Source organism: Corythoichthys intestinalis, chromosome 6 (genome assembly GCF_030265065.1).
Source record: "Corythoichthys intestinalis isolate RoL2023-P3 chromosome 6, ASM3026506v1, whole genome shotgun sequence".
NCBI classification, from domain to species: Eukaryota; Metazoa; Chordata; class Actinopteri; order Syngnathiformes; family Syngnathidae; genus Corythoichthys; species Corythoichthys intestinalis.
In genome coordinates, this window is record NC_080400.1 from 56645001 (window position 1) to 56659811 (window position 14811).

Sequence of the window (14811 nt, forward strand, 5' to 3'; positions counted from 1 at the left end):
TTTAGTTGGTCGATTGACTTCAAATAATAACGAGAGTAAACCGCAACTTCCGCACTTTAAAACGAGACCAACCAACGGCATGTGGGTGACGTTATTAAAACGTGAGGGCGCTTCAAAGACGACGTGCGCTGAGGACGCGCCGGCGCGTCCTTCGACTCTCAAGGGTTAAACCCAAACATTTATGAGTTTTCATATTTAATGAGGATAGTATGCAAACACTGACAGAAGGGGAGAAATAAGTAAGTGAACCATAACATTTAATATTTTGTGCCCAACCCCCCTTTTAGCAACAACTTCAACCAGACACTTCCTGTAGCTTCAGATCAGTCCGGCACATCGATCAAGACTAATTCTTCTCCCATTCTTCTCTACAAAACTGCTGTTCAGTCAGATTCCTGGGATATCTGGCAAGAATTGGTGTTGTTATGTCATGTCACACTATCTTAATTGGGTTCAAGTCTGGAATTTGACTTGGCCACTCCAGAACATGAATTTTGTTCTTCTGAAACCATTCTGAAGTTGATTTACTTCTGTGTTTTGAATAATTGTCTTGTTACAGCATCCGTCCTCTTTTTAGCTTCAACTGTTAATGACTGCAAGTTGTCCAGGCTCTGAGGTAGCAAAACAGCTCCAAATCATGATGCTCTCTCCACCATGCTTCATAGTGGGGATGAGGTGTTGATGTTGGGGAGCTGTTCCACTTTTCCTCCACACATGACTTTGTGTTACTCCCAAACAATACAACTTTGGTTTCATTAGTCCACAAAATATTTTGCAAAAACTTCTCTGGAGTGTGCAAGTGCCTTTTTGCAAACATTAAACGAGCAGCAATGTTTTTTTTAGACAGCATTGGCTTCCTCGGTGGAGTTCTCCCATGAACACCATAGTTTTACTCATGTGTGCAGAGATATTGGACTGTGCCAGTGATTTCTGTAAGTCTTTAGCAAACCTCTCAGAGTATTCTGCGCTAAACTCTTGGCGTCATCTTTGGTGGACGGCCACTTCTTGGGAGAGAAGCAACAGTGCAACACTCTCTTCATTTGTAGACAATTTCTCTGATTGGCGATTTATGAACATCCAGACTTTTAGAGATGGTTTTGTATCCTTTCACAGCTTTATACAAATCAACAATCCTTGATTGCAGGTCTTCAGACAGCTCTTTTTACCAAGCCATGATGCACATCAGACAATGTTTCTCATCAAGACAATTCTTACCAGGTGTGTGTTTTACCGTTGGCAGGGCAGCTTTAAACCACTCATTAGTGATTGAGCACACACCTGACTTAAATTGTTTGGTAAAAAAATTGGTTTAAATTGTTCTTTAAGTCTTCTTAGGCAGAGGGTTACCTTTTTTTCCCCCTTCTGTCATTGTTTGCATGCTATCCTCGTTAAAATATGAAAACCTATAAATGTTTGGGTGGTTATAGTTAAAGCAGACACTGTTTTTACATCTGTGTGATTTTGACAAAGATTAGATCACATTTGATGGTGATTTTATGCAGAAATGTGAGAAATTACAGAAGGTTCAGATTCTTTTTCATACCACTGTATGTGTACATTTAACAGTACTGTAAAAGTAGAAGGTAACATTTGTTTTTCATATCATTAGATAGCAACCAATTTTTAAATTTATTCATTTTAAAAAAAAATATATCTTATCCTCATTTAGCTCCTTGGACACAAATGTCTTGGAAATTTTATTGTGCTGGTGTACACATCTCATGGTTATTTTATAATAAGATATTGAGGTAAGCTGACAGGAAGAGTAAAAACATAGGTAATAGGAACACAAAGAAATGATAGACTATATAAGCTACCTGGCATTACATAACGTAGCAAAGTCATCACGTCTCATTAACCGAGAGGTCACCTAGTGAGGAAAAAAGATATCAGAAAGGACATAAGGAGAGGGAGCAGAAAAAGTAAGGGAATGGTGAGTGTGCCAACAGTGAATTTGGTTTTCAGTAGGTAACCCATATTAAGACTTTTACATGCTTTTTTGTGTAAAAGTACATTTTTAGACTGAGTTGAATGATTTACAGTACATCTGTGGTTCTAAACAGTTGTCACCTTGGGAACCACATTTGCCTATTGTTGCAAAGTCACGAACCATATGTATAGAGATGAATTTTGAATGTTTTTTTAGACCGACCAGACGGCTCAAGTTCTCACTTGCTTTGTTGTACTTGCTGAGGAGACTAACTAAATTGCCTTTCCTCTGTCATTTTACATACAGCCTGTTCTTTTTATAATTAACTACAACGTTGAACGATGTGTTATTAACATTTTATTTCTGATAAATATATATTTCTTTTTCAGTATTTCATTCGGTGTAATTACAAGTTGAGAGAGTAGCAAAAAATTGTAGCCCAAAACCCAATAAGAGCAGTGTTAATTCAAAAACATATTACTGAAGTAAAAATAGTCATCCAAAAAATGTACTCAAGTAGAAGTTAAAAAGTATTTAGTGAAGAGAATACTCAAGTAACATTGTGAGTAACTGCTTACAATTTTTGATTTCTTTTTATTTCTATTAAGTTATCAATATGAGTTGTTATTATTATACTGTACTACAATCTTACATTACATAACCACATTAAGCCAAAGAAATACAAAAAAAAAAAATTGAACTCAGGTAAGAGAAAAAAAATCGACAGAAATGAGGCTTCATTCGTCCAAAGAGCCCCAAATGACCTGATATGACCAGGACACGCGCCCCAAATGTATTCAAATGATCTGATATGACCAGGACCCCCCCCCCCCAAATGTCCCCAAATTACCTGATATCACCAGGACACCCTCCCAAATGTCCCCAAATGACCTGATATCACCAGGACATGCCCCCTAAATGACCTGATATGACCAGGAGATTTCCCCCAAATGACCTGATATGACCAGGACGTGTCCCCAAAATATCCCCAAATCAACAGGAAGTAACATGATATTGTCCCCAAACCAACCTGGGTGGGGCTAAGATCTGTATCCCCACACAGCAAAGCCTTAGAGTAATTTCTCCAGAAATTGCAGTTTCTAGTTATTATTACAGTGGTACCTCGACATACGATCACTTGGACACACGATCTTTTCGACATCCGACGTAAAATTTGACTTGACATGTATTACTAACGCCCACCAAATGTCCCCAAATGACCTGATATGACCAGGACACACCCCCCAAATGTATTCAAATGACCTCATATGACCAGGACACGCGCCCCAAATACCCCAAATTAGCTGATATGACCGGGACACGCCCCCCAAATGTCCCCAAATGACCTGATATCACCAGGACATGCCCCAAAATGTCCCAAAATGACCTGATATGACTAGGACACGCCCCCTAAATGACCTGATATGACCAGGACATTTACCCCAAATGACCTGATATGACCAGGACGTGTCCCCAAAATGTCCCCAAATCAACAGGAAGTAACATGATATTGTCCCCTAACCAATCTAGGTGGGGCTAAGACCTGTACCTCCACACAGCAAAGCCCTAGAGTAATATCTCCAGAAATTGCAGTTTCTAGTCATTATTACAGTGATACCTCGACATACGATATACTTGGACACACGATCTTTTCGACATCCGATGTAAAATTTGACTTGACATGTATTATTAACGCCCTCCAAATGTCCCCAAATGACCTGATATGACCAGGACACACGCCCCAAATGTATTCAAATGACCTGTTATGACCAGGACACGCGCCCCAAATAGCCCCAAATGACCTGATATGACGAGGACGCCCCCCCCCAAATGTCCCCAAATTACCTGATATCACCAGGACACCCCCCCAAATGTCCCCAAATGACCTGATATCACTAGGACACGTCTAACGTAAAATTTGACTTGCCATTTGTTTCTACATCTGACGTCATGCTCTAAATACAACGATCTATGACAGCACCGCAGTTTCTTTGTTTTCCCACAAGACGGACGCATGGCAGATTTTCTTGTGAGGAAAATCAACATGGGTTCCAACAATGTTAGTGCAGGTAGTGAAAAAAATGAAAAAAAGGTGATGCTCACCGTTACCATTGACATAAAGATAGATAGAGAAATATGGGTGTGGTGTGAGCATCCGTGATACAGCTCGCTTAACAATACAGCCGTAGACGCTCGATGACGAGACTCCTCCGTTCATCAGTCTTTATAATTTAAGGTGGCAATTATTATTGTGGTAACATCACCAAAGAAATCGCCAGCTTCTTCAGGTTTCTAATCATTTATTCCATCAACTTGTGCCTAGTGTCCCCCGCAACAAGTAAACAAAGTGAAGCTAAAAAGGCTCACTCTATCAAGTCAGCTACACGATGCCTACTAAAATTTGTAATCACGACATGCTAGGTCCAAGCACAGACTGCTCTATTCGAATGCCACAACGATTATTGTACTCCTCTCTTTAAAGTTCTCCAAGCGTACTTATGCCATTATTTAGTATTTTGACGATAAATTTTCCCTGCTCACAGTGAACTTAGCATACCTGGTGGGTATGTAACGTTATGCGATCTAATCCGAACACTTGATTTTTTATAAAAAATATAGCGGAAAGCACTCAGGTGACTTGAAGTTCCGCTCTGAGACCCCCAATTTGGCCAAATTTTGAAGTTGTGCACGCGTGATACATCATTGGAAACTTAAAATCTCAAATTTCTGCGGGAAGAAACATTTTGAACTGGAGGACATTTTGAAAACCAAACACCAAAACCCTAACTGGAGGTGAGAGCACACGAGAGCATAATTAAAGACGCCATGATTTTAACGAGATACTATCGCGTACTTACCTCTTTTCAATCCAAAAACTCCATGTAGCATATATCACTGAGTGTCAAGACACAGCTGTGAATGGCCACAGCCGGAAGTTGGGGGGATTTTATGGGTGAAACATGGTCATATAACAAGGGTCGCGATGCAGAAATCGCAGACATCAAGGAGTGGTCGAGCTGTTCTTTTTCATATATTTACCCTTTAAAATTCAATTTTTCTATGTTTTGATCGATTATTTATCATCTAACATATCGGGGAAAATGCAACAGTAACAAAAAAAAAAATACAATTAAGCAACAGTTGTGTGGTAGATATCCGTGACTTATTTACAGACACCATTTTTTTCATTGTGACGTACTTTGTTTAAAAGTTTAAAATATGCGAGCCAATAATTTTTAAAGTCTTTTTTTTTTTTTTTTTTTTCAATATTAGACAACAATTAATGGTTCTAAGCTAAAAATGACTGACATTTTGAATACTAAATATAATTGCTAACCTTCTTTTTATGGCTGGGTTGAAACAAAAGCGGTTGCGAGACGTCTGTAAACGGGGGTTTCCAGGGTAAAACGGACAGATTAGAAATAGTTCGGAGGCTTCATGCGCCATGAATCTGCTTTTTCAGTCTTGTCTGTGTTTTCCACCATACAGTGGGGAGAACAAGTATTTGATACACTGTCAATGGGAAAACCCATTGGCAGTGTATCAAATACTTGTTCTCCCCACTGTATATATATTTTAACATGGTTGCCTTCAGTATTCAAGATGTATTCCTCCTGTTGACATTGCTTTTGTTTTTTTATAATGGAGCCGAAAATAAGCCATGGTGGCTATGTTTCAATTCACAACGGTGGAGCGAACCCTATATTTCTTTCTGGAACAAATCGGGTTGTATGTGTTCTTAGCAGTTGTAGGTCTTTGTCTGTTTTGTTTAGTACTGCTGTTTCCAATTGCAAAATTCATCGTTCTGTGCACGGAATGCAAGGAGGGATGTGTGACAGTGAGTTGTGTGCCTTCGACCTTGCAGTTAGAGTTTGTTGTTTTTTGGCAGAAGCAGTGTTCTGTGACCAAATGAATATAAGAAAAGTAACTGCAGTCTGGCATTGTTCTTTTTCGACTTAACAGTACAGTACTATTATACTTGTTTCAAATACACTTGCCCGATTGAGCATATTCTATGTTTTGTAAACTTGCCTTTTTTATTAGCCCTGGGTAATCGGTCAACTTGGAACCCTGCTGCTTTTGGTTCATCTGGCATTTGAGACAGACGTAACCCAAGGACACACGATTGTAAATGACTCTCTGGCATAAATTGTTGAAAAACGCTCAGTCAAGCCTTCGCAAATCTCCTAAAGCAAAGCCATGTGTTTAATTTACCTAATAATGCTCGCTTAATGTTTTGTGTGTGTTTGTATGTGTTGCTGTTTGTGTGCGTGTGCATGCCAGGGCACAAAATACATTGACCCAATGCCACTCTAACTCTTAGATATGCTCTTTCATGGAGACTGCAAGGTCATTTTGTTTTGCACAGCTTCAGGGTCTTAAATAATTGTGGTTTGGATTTTAGATATTTATATTCAAAAGTAAATAACATTTCCCACAAAAGAGATAAGAAAAAAAAAAAATTCCAAATGTTGTTGGTATTTCGAAACAGTCACTAACATACTGAAAAGATTTCGTAACAACTTTTTTCAGCTTCACGAAAACAGACAAAAATTAATTTGGGAATCAATGTGTTCTGTTGTATGTTATGTTATTAACAGCACACATTCATTGTTTTAACCTAATCCAGAGTAGCCATCTAGTTCATTAAATGACATTTATTTACACCTAATCACAAATAACTTGTATTCTATTTAACTATTCATATCTTTTTTTCCAGATGCTAGGAAAACCGATGTATTTTGAATCTACACCAGTGCTTAAGATGAACAAGGTAAATAACATGTTTATTGCTTGCTATTGCTGTATGAGACGATGATATTCTATGTTTCACCAAAACGAGTTAAAACTCCCCTTCGACATTTTACATCATCATTGTCAAAATTGAGCTCTTCATGCTATGCACATTCTGACTAGCAGATGGACCCCCATTTGCATTGACCTGCTATATTTTGGGCTTCCATATGCCATAGTAGTACCATCAGTTGGCCTTAAGATGTCCTTATCGCCACTCAATAGTTAGTAAATTTGATTCACCCCCCCCCAGCCAACCATATGTCAGTAATGCATGCAAGACAACTGAAAATAGCCTCACATACAGTATAACCCACAAAGAACACACCAATTAATTTGCTCCAAAATCATTATTCATTGATTTATTGCTAATGATAATATGCTAACTTAATATACAGCAGTGTTAAATTGGGTGACGGTGGCGCAGGCGGTTCAGCAGGTAACCCACTGTTTGAAGGATCGGGGGTTCTATTCCTGTGCCCATTGTCGTTGTATCCTCGGGCAAGATACTCCACCCTACTTGCCAGTGTGAAATTAGTGTAAGAACGAGTGGTCGGAAGGGCGACCGCGGATTGGCTGCCTCGCTTTTGTCAGACTGCCCCAGGGCAGCTGTGGCCACAGTAGTGGCTTCGACCATCGAGTGTGCGGAGTGACAGAATAATGCAATGTAAAAGCGCTCTGAGTGTCCAACAAGAAAGTGCTATATAAATACAAGGTATTATTATTAAAACCGGTAGTAACAAGTGCAAGTAGTCCCCGGGTTACGACGTACCCAATGTATGTTATTTTCGACTTTACGACGCCTCAGTCTCGTCTGCCATTTTGTCTCCAGTCACAGGAAGCGTAGAGCAGGTAGTACTTCCGCACAGGAGTAAGATTGTTTGTACACACGAAGAAGACCACACGCGCACGCATGAGGAAGACCACATTTGCCCCCACGAAGAAGTCGCGCAGCCGAGTGTGAGCGAGAGGGGAAGCTGTAAAGCTGCAAGCCTGTACGCACATTTGTTGCTGGTGAAGCATCCAAAGAGGCAACACCCATATAGAACACCTTTTGTATGGTTTATTGTGCATTTTCAATTGTGGTTAAATACTTGGGGTGAGTTTATGTGATTGTTTTTGATGATGTGCGGACGCTAACTGATACTTGCTAATCATTTGCGTGGATTGTTATTCCTGTATCAGCAAGTAGTTATAAACACAAATTTGAATTGCTGTTATTGAAGAGGAAACTGATTTGATTTCTGATCATTTTTATTTAAGTTTCATTCTGCAAGTGTTGATTTCATGAGCAGCTGAATAAAGTCAGCAAACCACGCGGACGTCTGACATCATTTCGGAGCTTAGCTCACTGTCTATCTAGGACTAGCTCCAATGTCTTGGCAAGGACAGTACATTGACGTATAATACATGTTTTTGGATAGTAATTTTGAGATTTAGGGGGTATTTAGGTGAAATTAAAAAGTTAATTCCGACTGACGCAGAAATTCGGGATATGTCGCCAGCGTTGGAATGGAATTCGTTTGTTACCTCAGGGCAACCTGTAATAGTAGACACAGTCGTACCTCTACATACGAAAGTAATTGGTTCCAGGACCTTGTTTGTAATTCGAAATGGTCATATATCCAGGAGACTTTTCCCATAAGAATACCTTTGATTCCGTTAATTCGTTCTATAGCCCAAAAACCTACTCTAAATCCTAAATAAATACTGCTGGTACTGTCAAAAATGCCAATTACACATAGCAAATCAAATGCATTATTAATAAAAAACAGAATAATAATAATAATTCCTGAAATACTGTAACGAATCAGGTTCTAATGTGGCTGACGTGTTTTGCGTGCTGTATCTGAATGCACTGCGTCGCTGACGTGACAGAGAGACGAAGCGGTGCGGTTGAGAGTTTAGTTTGACTTTTAATGTTTTGTTGAGAACACAGTCAACTGCGGCGGACAGTAGGCATGTTGTGTTGGATAAGTTTTGAAATAAATGATAAAAACCCGATGAAGCTGGCGATTTCTTTGGCGATGTTACCACAATAATAATTGTCATCTTAACTTATAAAGACTGGCGAACGGCGGTCAGAGGAGGACCTTGGAGATCGTAGACATTCTACGGCTCTATTTTTGAGCCAGTTCATGAATGCGCACCCCAAGCTCATATTTTTGTATCATTTGCATCTTAATTTCAATGGTAAGCGTCACCTTTTTCCTTGCACCTGTACCAACCTTTTTGAAACCTGTGTTGATTTCTCTCACAAGAAAATCCGCCGTGTGTCCGTCTGCGATGTCAAAAAGATTGTGTGTCGAAGCGGTCGTATGTCGAGGTACCACTGAATTAGATGTCTTAACAATTGAGAAAAAATATGTATGTGACTGTACTGCTTCTTTTTACTAGTGTTGCACCGATACCATTTTTTGGCCCCGATACCGATACCTGGCTGTGCAGTATCAGCCGATACCGATACCATACCGATACCACCCCGTTTATATATATAATCCCCCCCCCCCCCCCCCCCCCCAAAGAGCTACATAATTGGATGGGGAATCATTGCAATCAAGGCTTTGTCAGGCTGTTGCTTACCTTTGCAAAATTGGAAAAAGACTAGTACAAAGTATAATACTAGCCCAACAGTAAGAAAGTAAAAATAAGTTAATAATAATAAATTCTGAATGAACTGAGTACACTTTTTTGAACCTCTCAAAGGCCAAACAGTGCAACTTTCATGAAATTATGGTCATATTCTGCTGCTGGTTAGATTGTGTTTTGTTGCTGGGCTGTTAGTGGGGGCGTTCCTGATGTCGCACCTGAATCCAATGCAGGCTCATCAACGCAGCATTTAAGCACGGGTGAGCTCAGAGAAGGCTGCCGAGATATTTGCTTTGCTGATCGCCATTTAACATCTCGCACTATAGTCTCGCTACATTTGCTTGTTACGCCCCTGCATTGGGTTTTTTTCTGTTAGTGTGCTGCACTCGTTTGTAACCTCTACCCTGTGCAGGTATTTGAGTGTTTTTGTTTTGGCTTTTTGGCTCGCTGCCTATCGTCTTAGTCAACCTTCGAGTTTGTAGTATTGAGCTCCGTTGACCTGCTGTCACGGACTCCTTTTGTTATTTCTACTATCCCGCGATCGCGTGTTATTTTTTTTTTTTGCAATAATTAAACCCTTGTACGTATCCCCCGCTTGTTGTCCGCTTCGAGGTCCAACCTTTTTTCCGCATTTGCGGACGCTAACAATTATAAGTAATAATAATTGACCACAGCATCCCGTCTCTCTATCAGCCTCCTTTTTTGGGGAGGGAGGGGAGTCCCTTATTTCTATTTCTGAAAGGTGGCAACCCTACTTTGGAAACAGGTCCCAAATTACTGCGGCATTTCTTTCAGTAAAAGACAATAAAAGTAAAGTAGACGTAGTAAACTGACCAGATTGTTGCTCTGGTCCTGCACCCTTCCTCTGGAGAGCAGTCCTGCTCTTGCTGGCTCAAACTCGTTGTGTTCGTTTACGTTTCGTCTTCAAATGTTTTATCAGGTTCGAGGTATTGAAACTGGCCGATTAAACTCCACATCTCGAAACTTTCAGGCCGCAAATCTTGCATGCCGCCATTGATTTTAAATGACGGGATTTCTATTTTGAAATATTTCCGACCGCCGCCATGTCGGCGCTGCCAAGCGGCCTTGTCATTGGTCAGGAGTGGCTATTGGCCCGTTCTCATTGGTCTGGAGCAGGCCAATAGTGATAGCTGCTTGGTGTTCACGTGTCATCACACAACACAGAGACAGAGTGTAGTGAGCGCCAGGAGGAAAAAAAAAAAGGCTGCGGTCAAATGTTATAATATTGGACGGGTAAGTGGTATCGGCGCCGTCTTTGTTGGTACTCGCCGATACCGATACCACCATTTCGGGCCGGATCGGCGCCCCCTGCCGATACTAGTATCGGTATCGGTGCATCTTTACTTTTTACATTGGATTGTTTTAGGTTGCAGAACTACTTGATGCATTTAACATTTGTTGCAGGTCCGATTAATTTCAATTTTAAAATAACATAAAATGTATTATATTTTGGCATATCGATATCGTGATTTAAAATGGCCCATATTGTGATATGTGATGTTGCACAGCGCTATTGCATGTTCATTGTGTTTAACTTTTTACCACTGCCATAACCATAATCGGCCTACTGCAGTTTTTTATTTCTTCAGAGAATTTTAAAAGAGTGAATGTTAGTATGGGTGACTGCCCATCTGCAGCATATATACAGCATATGTGCACTGATTGATTGGTGACCACTTATGGTCAAGTAAAAATTGAATTTTTGGCGAAAGTCAGGCTCCAGCATCCGGCAAATTTGAAGAGGATAAGTATTATTGAAACTGAATGGACTGATGATTTGACCTTCTACAACCTATTCTGGTGAAAAGAAATGTGTGTGGTCTGTGAATTTTGGGTGGTTTGTTCATTATTTATCAGCTCATTTATTTGGTCAATGGTTTGTTTGACTTCTGCCATTGCTTCCCGTATTGGCTGTTTTTTTTCCCCCCAAGTAAGTTTGGAGTTGTTTAACAGCTGTCACTGATTAGAGTCAACATTAATTGCAGTCTAGAAGTCAACAGTTCAAAAACAGATCTCACAACCAATCAAAGAGTGTCTTGTGATTAAATGAATTAGTTGCCATTTTGTAATGTCAGCCAGCCAAATACATTCCTAATTAGATATGAGTCAAACTTTTGACCTGTTGCCCTCATTTCCTATAACCCTGCATAAGTGCTGTGTACACAAATTAAACAGGTGTTAGCTTATCATCCACTGAGACAAAAATATCCCATTGTTTGAACACCTAATTTAACACACACATTCCACAGTTGATGTGTGCAGTGACATAATCACAGATTAAAAATTTGTATCAAAGACCGGGAGTTACCGTATTTTTCGGACTATAAGTCGCAGTTTTTTTCATAGTTTGGCTGGGGGTGCGACTTGTACTCAGGAGCGACTTATGTGTGAAATTATTAACACATTATGATATCATTTCACATGTTATTTTGGTGTTTTGGAGTGACAATGATGGTTTGATAAACTTGTTAGCATGTTCTTTATGCTATAGTTATCTGAATAACTTAATAGCTATGGCCACGTTCGCGTTCTTCCTTTGGCAATGTGTGTTCAATTGTATTATTGACTTTTTTATATTGAAATGCATGTTTTAGTTTGTGGTGCTTTCACGCCCACGTGACGGCGCACTTGCACTTGTTGCACGTGAAGAAGACCGCTCACACGCCAGAAGAAGACCGACAGCTACGTCGCTTGAGTGAGTGGGCGAGGGAGAAAAACGGCTGGCAACCTATGTTCATTGTTTATGCTTGTAAAATATCTCTACAGAGACAACGCCTGTGTGTATCATCTTTTCTGTTGTTGTTGTGTGTTTTCCACCTGCAATCAGACACTTAGAGCCAGTTGTGTGGTTGTTTGAACGATGTGCTAATGCTAGTGAACGCATGCTAACCATTTGTGCTATTGCTGTAACAGCACCTATTTATCATTTATTTACAGTGATGCGTTTGGTATCAAGGACAAAATTGATTCCGCAAATTATACGGATGTCAAGCATTGTCATTTGAGAGTTTAGCTGTATAGCCAGGACCGAGCCATAGCGTCCTGGTGAGGACAGTATATTCGCATTTCGTTGTTCGTGCACTGTACACTTATTCAGAATGTTGTTCTCTATTCTATTTATATATTAAATTGCCTTTCAAGATGATAGATCTGTTCTATGTGTTGGATTTTATCAAGTAAATGTCCCCCAGAACGCAACTTATACTCCGGTGTGACGTATATATGTTTTTTTTTTCTCTTCGTTGGGCATTTTATGGCTGGTGCGATTCATACTCAGGTGCGACTTGTAATCCGAAAAATACGGTAATCCATTTGATTTTGAAAATACTGCTGGGTTTATCACATTCTTTCTGGGCCCAGAATTAGTTGTTGGCTAATTTTGACACCATTAGATTGTTGCTCTGACCAGCAGTTATCTAAATCTGCTAACCTCTTCCATGTTAAACAAGGCTGGTCGCTGCTAAACAGCTCTGACTAATGCTGTCTTTTGGAATGGAACAGTATCGGTATTTCGAGATTGGTGTAAACAATAGGGATGTGTGCGACTAGTCATTTAATCGTCAAACCGCCTACTCATTTATTAAACATTTCGTATTTTACTAGTTGTTAAACTTAACATGAAGCTTCATGCATCTTGGTCTTCGTGGCTTTGCCTCTTTGTAAACAGGCTCAGCAGCCAGGGAGAGAATTCCCCAACACACACACGCGCACACATACATGCTAGAGCTGCAACGATTAATCGATTAAATCGAGTAATTCGTTTAGAAAAAAAGCTTTGAATCAAATTTTGCTGCTTCGAGGATTCGTTTATTAGAGTGAAACTTTAATGGTTTGTTTTGAATGTGTTGCATTTGGTTTTATTGATTTGGGTGGATATACTGACCTCTAGTGGCAACAGTGAATAGCCATAACCCGTCTAACATGGCTGAATCCAGCTGCTCCCTGTTAAGACCGACATAAGATTGACGATGGTTTGAGCTAATATGTTTGTGTCATGCATTTGTTATTTATTTTAGAATTATATTTAGCAATTTTTGCTTTGTAATTTTTATTTATTTTTTTTAAAGTTAGCATTTTATGGCATTTAACCTAGCGGACTTTTGTTATGCAAGTTAGCCAGTTGTTCTTTTGTTATACTTAGATCCTCATTTATTTATTTTTTTCTATCGTTTGAGGCTAAACTCAGGTATTTTAATTTATTTTCAAATTTATTTATTTCTCTTGAGAAATTAAAGAGATATTCTGCATCGTTCGAAGAAACACTCAGGAATGATCATTGTTCTGTCAACTCATGGGCAGAAAGCAGGAGTGGCGGGTGAATGCGCTCTCCTACATATTCTTGAAAAGCACCATACCAGTATTCATTCGATCTACAAATAAAACACTATTTTCGACTTTTATGATAATATAGGACGAAACGAGTCCCTTGTGAGCTGAATATAGGATGCGTACTTTTGTTTCTGAATACGTGACGATTACGTTTTTCAAATGGTAGTTGGCAAACTAACCAAATGGTGCTTTACAGCCTGCTCCGATTTGTCTAATTAGCAAGCATTTGAATGAGCGCTATGGTGGTCCAGGACACAGTATGCCAAACCGGCGTTGACACTAAGCCGTGTGGTGGGCTATTGGCGTCGGCTTCACTAGAGTTTCTTCAAAAAGTCTGGCGGGTCCCACAAACCTACTATGGTGTGTTTCCGCCTTTACATGTAACTCCTGCGGCAAAGCCTTTGTGGCAGATGGATTACTTTTATTTACGATGGGGACGGGAGGCTTTACCAACAAAGTTATACTTTTGGCTGTAGCTATACCCACCATTAGAAAAAACTGATGAAAACGGTTGAAATGTTTGTTTGATAAAAGCACCCTTTCAGTCGGGAAAAGGTTATACTTTGACATGTTGCTGTGGCAACGCCAAGAGATCACACCATCGGATAGCCTTGAAGATATTGATCACTTCATCTTTCATGTCTAATCAAAATAGAGCAACAATAAAGGACATAGACCCCACTTTGAATATTTTGGAACAGAGTCAGGGCAACAGTTTGTAATCATTCTCCAGAACTACACACCCCATAGGATATGAACACTGTATTCCCAAGGATGGGATTAGATTTCAGTATAAATCTATGTTCTTTTTTTTTTCATGTCTTCCTCTCTTTACCTTTCTCACATTTCACCACCCCTTTCTCCCAGTTTTCTTGTCTAAAACTCTGGGGACATTTGGAGGTACATGACAGGGATTGCATTACACGGCAGGGGCTTAAACTGGAGGAGAACCCACAACACCCTCACACACATAAGCATTGAATGGATCTTTGCCCCACATGCTCAAACTATTGGTTAGGCTTTTCGCGATAACAAATTTTAGTGCGCGTTTTATTGTCTCATACATATCCAATATCCAATGTTATTGTCAAAAAATTATATAGTTTGTGTGTTGAATGGGTGATACAGATTCAGATTTTTTTGTCACT

General features: G+C 39.7%; 1 protein-coding gene across 5 annotated transcripts in view; it reads left to right on the forward strand.

The window, feature by feature from the left end:
* fat3a (FAT atypical cadherin 3a) overlaps nt 1–14811 on the forward strand; it is a 434014-nt gene that overhangs the window by 113636 nt on the left and 305567 nt on the right. For all 5 annotated transcript variants that reach the window (XM_057838805.1, XM_057838806.1, XM_057838808.1 and 2 more), the window contains exon 2: nt 6651–6704. The gene's annotated coding sequence lies outside the window, so the exon portion shown is untranslated. The remainder of the gene's footprint in view (nt 1–6650; nt 6705–14811) is intronic.